Raw genomic sequence first — 7,839 nt, forward strand, 5'->3', positions numbered from 1 at the left:
CAAAAGTAGCCATAGAGAATACAGAAAGAAATGTGTGTAACTGTGTTCCAATAAAACTGTGTATAAAACTCACAGCAGACCGAGTTTGTTCCCTGGACCATACTTTGCCAACCTTTGCTATAGAACAGAGGCATTCAATAGAAATGTCTGTGATGGAAATATTCTGTAATCTGGCTCTCAAATATAGTAACTGCTAGCCGTGTGTAGCTACTGAGCACTTAGCTATGGTCATGTGTAGAGACAGTAACATTTGGAAATATTGGGTTAAATAAAATATGTCATTAAACTTAATTTCACCTTTTTAATTTTTTACCTTTTTTTTTTAACCATGATGGTCATCATCACCACCACCATCATCATCTTCATCACCACCATCACCTTCAATACTTTCATCATCATGACCATCTCCATTTTTACAGAGGGGGAAAATACCGTGAAGTTAAGACACTTGCCTATGGCCACACAAATAGCTTGGAATAGAGCCTGGGTGACTGAGTGTGGCAGGTCAAATGCTTAACCACTTTTAGCCTTCTATGCCAGATCCTATGGCACCAGGGAAACCCCGTACTCCCCCCTAAAAAAAAAAGAAAGAAAATCAAGATGACCCAGTGCTCTAGTGTGAGCTATGGCCCAGCTAAGAATGGTTACAAAGTCAGCATGAGGTCAGAATTTTGGTGGAGGGTGTCTGGGTTAACCAATAATCATATCTTGTGTGTGTGTGGGAAAATTCTCTTAGCTCAGTCTCAGCAGATAAAAGTAAGGTGTGGGGCAGCCCTGATGGCCCAGCGGTTTGGCGCCGCTTTCGGCCTGGGGTATGATCCTGGACACCCAGGATCGAGTCCCACGTCAGACTCCCTGCGTGGAGCCTGCTTCTCCCTCTGCCTGTGTCTCTGCCTCTCTCTCTCTCTATCTGTCATGAGTAAATAAAATAAAATCTTAAAAAAAAAGTAAGATGCGTTCATACACTAATCCAACACAGACCTCTTTAAGCCCCACTGAAATTAATGCTGCCTAAGAGGCACCACAGTGGAAAGGTTGAAATTTGGGCTGACCAAGTAGGAATGGTCTGAACTCTAACCTCCTCCCTGATGTCCTCAGATATCTTTGAGAAGAGGAGAAAGAATACTACTTATTTCAGAGGGCTGAAGAAAATCAGATGTTGCATGAAATGCCCTTAGCTATAAGGGCTCTTATGTGATCAGCATCCAATTAATGTCAGAGACAGGGAGGATGATTATAACAGCTGACAGCACTGATGGTGATTAGAATAAAGATGGAACAGAATTCACACTAGATTTAGTGATGAGGGTAAAGGAGGCATCCATGGATACCTGTGCTGGAATATTACTTAGGTTTTAAAAAGGCCATCCTGCCATGTCCTACAACGTGGATGCACCTGGAGGACATTATGCATAAACCCTCCACAGAAGGACAAATACGGCATGATTCCACTTGAATAGAGTATCTGAAATAGTCAAGTTCATAGAAGCAGAGTAGAATGGTGGTATCCAAGGGCTGGGCAGTGGGGAGGAGGGGAAGCATGGCGTTATTGTTCAGTGGGTATAAACTTGGTTTGCAAGATGAATGAGTTCTAGAGATGTGCCCCACAACATTGTGTCTACAGTTAACAGCACTGTATTGTACACTGAAGATTTTGTTAAGGCTACAGATGTCATATTAAGTGTTCTTATCACAATAAAAAAGACATCTGTAGGGCGGCTCTGGTGGTGCAGCAGTTTAGCACTGCCTTCGGGCCAGGGTGTGATCCTGGAAACCCGGGATCGAGTCCCATGTCAGGCTCCGTGCGTGGAGCCTGCTTCTCCCTCTGCCTGGGTCTCTGCCTCTCTCTCTCTCTCTTCTCTCTGTGTATTCTCATGAATAAATAAATAAATCTAAAAAAAAAAAAAGACATTTGTAAAATCTAATTTCTCCCTTTCTATCCAGAGTGAGTTATTTGAGAATACTCATCAATTTCTTCCTATATAAATGCTCTACAAAAGCTTGAGAAATTGCACAAGACAGCTTGGTAAGTTTATGATATAGTAGAAGTCAGATATCCAGATCATGAGCTGAGTGGTTCCCAACCCTAGTTTCCATATTATCCCTCATTGGTAGAGGGAGAAGACTGCCCACCGAAGCCCAGGGGTAATATCACACAGGGAGATGCAGTTAGTAGCATCATGGGAAATCCATTCGCGTCAGGTCTTGGCAATGCCTGAAGGAAGATCATTCTCACCTGAGGTTCAGGGAACTCCCCTAAGTGGCTTCAGATCACCTCTGGAGTCTAGTCAATCAAGAGTCATGTCAGCCAATAGGAAGGGAGAGATTCTATGGCCAATCAAGGGTCAGGCACAGCCTTTTAGTGTTGGTTTCCACAGCTGTTGTTTGATGGGGACCAGCTAGCAGGACCAGGGACCAGAATGGGTGAGGAAGTCTTCTCATTGACCTTTCTTTCTTCTTCATTTTCCCCTTTCAATACTTACTGTAGGGCTGGCATGCATAAAGAAGAAGGTGGAGGGGTGCCAGAAGTGATCAAGTCCTGCCCCTTTGTTTCAGCAAGGGTGCACTAACATGAAAAGCATTTAAATTCACAGATTGTGTATCCTCTATGTGTCCCAACTCTAAATTAGGTGAGAGAATGGGACTCTTCCATCCTGAACAAGGCTCCTCTTTTCCTCAAATGTAATTGGAAACATGGAGAATTGGAGGACCTTGTTTATCAGAGAATGGAGGAGAAAGGGTGAAAACACCAGAAACCCAAGAGCTGTTTCTCAGACTTGGTTAGTTTATGGGTTCTGATTGTGAGATGCATGTAACCTGGGGAGACGAACGAAAGAGTTTTGGCAATGGGAAATTATGAAAGAGGAAGGGCAAACACCAAATTGGAGAATTACGTCTGAGACCTGTTACTATGGTAATTTGGCTGATTTGCTTTGAACTAATCTTTTACCGTCTAGAAGTTCTAGGATGCCCTGACCTTATGTGAAAGTGATATATAAGTAACTTTGTTGGTGACATTTGGTTTGTATGACCATGGACATTGTATCGGACTGGGAGTGGACTAGGTGGTGTAATTTGTGAGGAACAAGGCAGGTTGTACCAGGGACTGTAGTGGCCACAATGCCTGAAGATAACGGGTGGTGGAGCCTACAGTCTGCCTGATTAGGTCTGTGAAGTGTCAGGGAGTGTCCATGAGGATGTCCCCCTACATTTGGGCCCTGTAGCCTGAGGGATGGCAGTGAATAAGCAGCCGGTATTTGAAAGGGCTTCAGGGAACACATACATATTTAGGAGTTTCAGCTAGAAAAGGAAGGAGAAAGGAAATGTTTAGAGAAAAAATTTTGGACACATGTGGGTTTCTTTTTAAAACTGTGGTAAAATGCCCACAAAACAAAATTTACTATTTTAACTGTCTTTAAGGGCACAGTTTTATGGTATTAAGTTCATTCACATTGCTGTGCAACCATCATAACCATCCATCCCTAGAATGTTCTCATCCCTGCAACTGAGACCACACCCACTTAGTTCCTATTCCCCCACCCCAGGACCTCTCGATTTCACCTGCTGTCTCTATGGATTTGAGAGTCTAGGTGTGTAAGTGAAATCACAAGATATTTGTCCTTTGTGTCTATCTCATTTCACTGAGCATGTTTTCAAAGCTCATCTATGCTGTAGAATGTGTCAAAATTCCCTTTGTGTAGAATGTGCCAAAATTCCCTTAAACGAAATGTGCTACATTTTGTTTATCCGTTTATTCATTGTGGAACACTTGAGATTTTTCACGGATGAAAATTTGGGTTGTTTCCACCTCTTCGCTATTGAGAATAATACTGCTATAACCATTGATGTACAACTTAAAAATTTTAAAGTTTGATATATAAATATAACCTCTACTTTGTCCTATGTACTACAGCAAGAAGGCATACCCCTCAGAATAAGAAGAAAACCCAAATATACTGTTTTTTCATTCTTTATTTTCATCTTCTAGAATGAGATCACCTGTGAGTTTAATGTCAGTTCATTTTTTTTCATTACTGAAATTGCGTTAGGCTCTACTAAGTATGGGCAAGATTGTACATCAAAGAAACTCTCACAGGATGCCAGTGGTAATGTAAATTATATTTATGAAGGGAAATTCTTGGGCATTATGCTGTAAGCATGATGGCCCATATATGCTATGACCTACAATTACAAAACAAGAGAAACATATGCTTATTTGCACTAAGGTGCATGTGAAAGCTTGTTCCTAGAAGCATCATTTATGTTATTAAACTCTAGAAAAACATAAATGTCAGCCAACAGCATTAATGAACTGTGGAATACTGACAGGAGGATACTGTACAAACAAAATAAATCAACCACTTATGTCTACATGCAACAGTATCAGGGAATCTTACAAATATAATGGTGACCAAAGGGGCCCAGATAGAAAAGAATTTATCAGGGATCCCTGGGTGGCTCAGTGGTTTGGTGCCTGCCTTTGGCCTGGGGTGTGGTCCTGGGGTCTCAGGATCCAGTCCCGCATTGTGCTCCATGCATGGAGTCTGTTTCTCCCTCTGCCTCTGTCTGTCTGTCTGTCTGTCTCTCTCTGTGTCTCTCGTGAGTGAATAAATAACATCTTAAAAAAAAAAAAAAGAATTTATCGTTCTGTTCACCAAAAACCATTGTATGACACCAAGCTTTATTGTTTGGAATGCATATCTGTTCTAAAATTATAAAACAAAACTCTTAAAAATAAATATGAAAATAGTGGTAATCTCTTGGAGGAGGTTATAAAGCAAGGGTCACATAAGATGTGATTTCTTGATCTGGTCGTGGATACACTGGATTTGCTGGAAATCAAAAAAACATGTGTTTCATGTGCTTTCTTTTTTTTTAATTAATTTTTTATTGGTGTTCAATTTACCAACATACAGAATAACACCCAGTGCTCATTCCGTCAAGTGTCCCCCTCAGTGCCCGCCACCCATTCACCCCCATCCCCCGCCCTCCTCCCCTTCCACCACCCCCATTTCATTTCCCAGAGTTAGGAGTCTTAATGTTCTGTCTCCCTTTCTGATATTTCCCACACATCTCTTCTCCCTTCCCTTATATTATGTGCTTTCTTATTTATGACGTTTTATTCCTACAAACTTAAACAGAAGTTTATCATTTTTGCTTCTTTGTTCTCCACTATTTGTGTCCCATGTGAACTGTAAAAAAAACACCAACTTTTATTGTATGTGGATTTTAAGTCATAATTGGAAAATTCTTCCTATATCCAGGTTGCAATAGAATTCACACTTTTCTTTTTTTAAAAAAATACTTATAGGTTTTTACTTTTTACATTTAGATTGCCAATCCTTTTGTAGTTTATTCTTGAATAAGGGGAGGGGCTGGAAATTTCGTGTTAGCTCTTTCTAACTGGCTAACAAATTGCGTCTGAACTATTTATCAAAAAGTCCACCTTTGCACTTGTGGTTTGAAGTGCGTGCTTTATCGGTTACTAAATGTCCACATATGATTAGATTTGTTTCTGTACTTTGTCCTTTATTCTACTGGTCTATTTGTCTCATCAGTTTTGAGTACCACCATGATTTAATTGCAGGTGTAGTAAGAGTATATTTTAATACCTGGCAGGACTATCCCCTTCTACCTCCCGGTTTTTCTTTCTTTCAGTCTCTTCCTCATTATTTATGAGTGTTTTAAAGTCTTTCTCACATAGATTTGTATATATCTTGTTAAACTTATTCCTAAGTATTTTATTTTCTTTGTTGTTATAAATAGGATTTTCTCTACCATTAAATTCTCTAACTGGAGATTGTCTATATGATAGCTAATAATTTCTGTGTATCAATTGCACATCCTGATATGTTAGTGAATTAACATTTTTTATTGAGATATAATTGATGTATGACATTGTATTAGTTTTAGGTGTACAACATAACAACTTGATATGTTTGTATCTATTTGTATATATTGTGAAATGATCACCACATTAAGTCTAGTTAACACCCATCACCACACCTAGTTACAAATTTTTTTTTTCTTGCCATGAGAACCCCTATTTTTTTTTTCTTTCAAAGTAAGCTCTATACCTGATGTGAGGCTGGAACTCACAACCCTGAGATCAAGAGTTGCATGCTTTACCAGCTGAGCCAGTCAGGTGCCCTATGATGAGAACTTTTAAAGATCTATTTTTGTAGCACCTTAGTGAATTTTTTTTTAATAGTATGAATTTTATCATTGAATCTCTGGGGTTTTCGAGATATACTCTTATGTTATCTGCAAAGAGAGATAATTTTATTTCTTTTCAAAACTTTGTTTCCAGTCAATGTCTCTTAACCTATTTGCTTCTAAAGACCAGCAGTACACAGTGTCAAGGGGTAGTAGCAATAGTGGTCATTCTGGCCACTCTCACCTTTGTTCCTGATCATAGCAGAAATGCCGGTATCCTCCCAACTTCTTGATTAACATTTAATTTTGAGTACACCCTCTGCTTGTTCAGAGGAGACTCTTGGGTGATAAATCCATTAATATCTTCATGTCTTCTGAAATGGTTTACTTTTATACCTGAAGGGAAGATGTCACTTGTTAGAGAAGCCTTGGTGATTACTGCCTAAATCCTTGGCAGAGTTTTCCTGTTTACTATTCATTTAAATTCAGTGTTGTCATTAAGGGTTCTCAGACACAAATTCCTAACCTCTTGTAGACAAAAAGTGATATTCAGAGCATTCATTTGGGGATGTGCATGTGGTGGTTATTAAATATTAAATTATTCAATAATTTGAATATCATCCCTTGTTGGTAGGAAATGACTTGCAGGTCTAAATTCCCAGAAATGTATCATCTGAAATGATAGCCACTGGTCACATGTGATCACTGAGTACCTAGAATGTGTCCAGTAAAACTGAGGAACTGAACTTTTAATTAATGCAAATTTTAACTTTAAAACTGATACTCCATTCAGTTTTTGTTATTTTACAGATTTTGTTTATTTATTCATGCGAGGCACACAGAGAGAGGCAGAGATGTAGGCAGAGGGAGAAGCAGGCTCCCTGTGGGGAGCCCAATGTAGGACTCAATCCCAGGACCCTGGGATCATGACCTGAGCTGAAGGCAGATGCTCAACCACTGAGCTGCCCAGGCATCCCCCATTCAGTTTTTATTTTTAAAAAAGATTTTACTTATTTATTTATTTATTTGAGACACACAGAGAGAAAGACAGATAATGAGCAGGGGGGGCAGCGGAAGAGGGAGAAGCAGGCTCCCTATGAGCAAGGATTCTGAGATCATGACCTGAGCTGAAGGCAGATGCTTAACCAATTGAGCCACCCAGGTGCCTTCAGTTTTTATTAAAATTTTTTTTAAGTTTGTTTGCTTATTCATTTAAGTAATCTCTACACCCAACATGGGGCTCAAACTCAGGACCCCGAGATCAAGACTCGCCTGCTTCTCCAACTGAGCCAGCCAGGCATACTTGCTCCATTCAGTTTTTCTTTTTTTTTTCCCATTCAGTTTCTAGAAGGCTTATGTGTATATGAGATAGCTTGGGTAAGAGAATTTACCTTTCCTTTGCATATTTTATGAGCTCTAAATAAAGGTCAGCTATTTCCTATGACAACTTAGCATTTAATTGAGATATTCAACGGATTTTGAAGATTTTGTATTAAAAAAAAGGTAGAATATTTCATTGATTTTTTTCTTAAAATAAAATATCTTAAAGAAGTATTTGAAACAATTTAAAGCATCTTTTCATTGATTAAAAAAATTGTTTATTGGCTGGCTCAGCTGGAAGAGCATCTGACTCTGATCTTGGGGATGTGAATTTAAGCCCCACATTGAGGGTAGAGATTGCTT

This window comes from Vulpes vulpes, chromosome 1 (genome assembly GCF_048418805.1).
Source record: "Vulpes vulpes isolate BD-2025 chromosome 1, VulVul3, whole genome shotgun sequence".
Lineage (NCBI taxonomy): Eukaryota > Metazoa > Chordata > Mammalia > Carnivora > Canidae > Vulpes > Vulpes vulpes.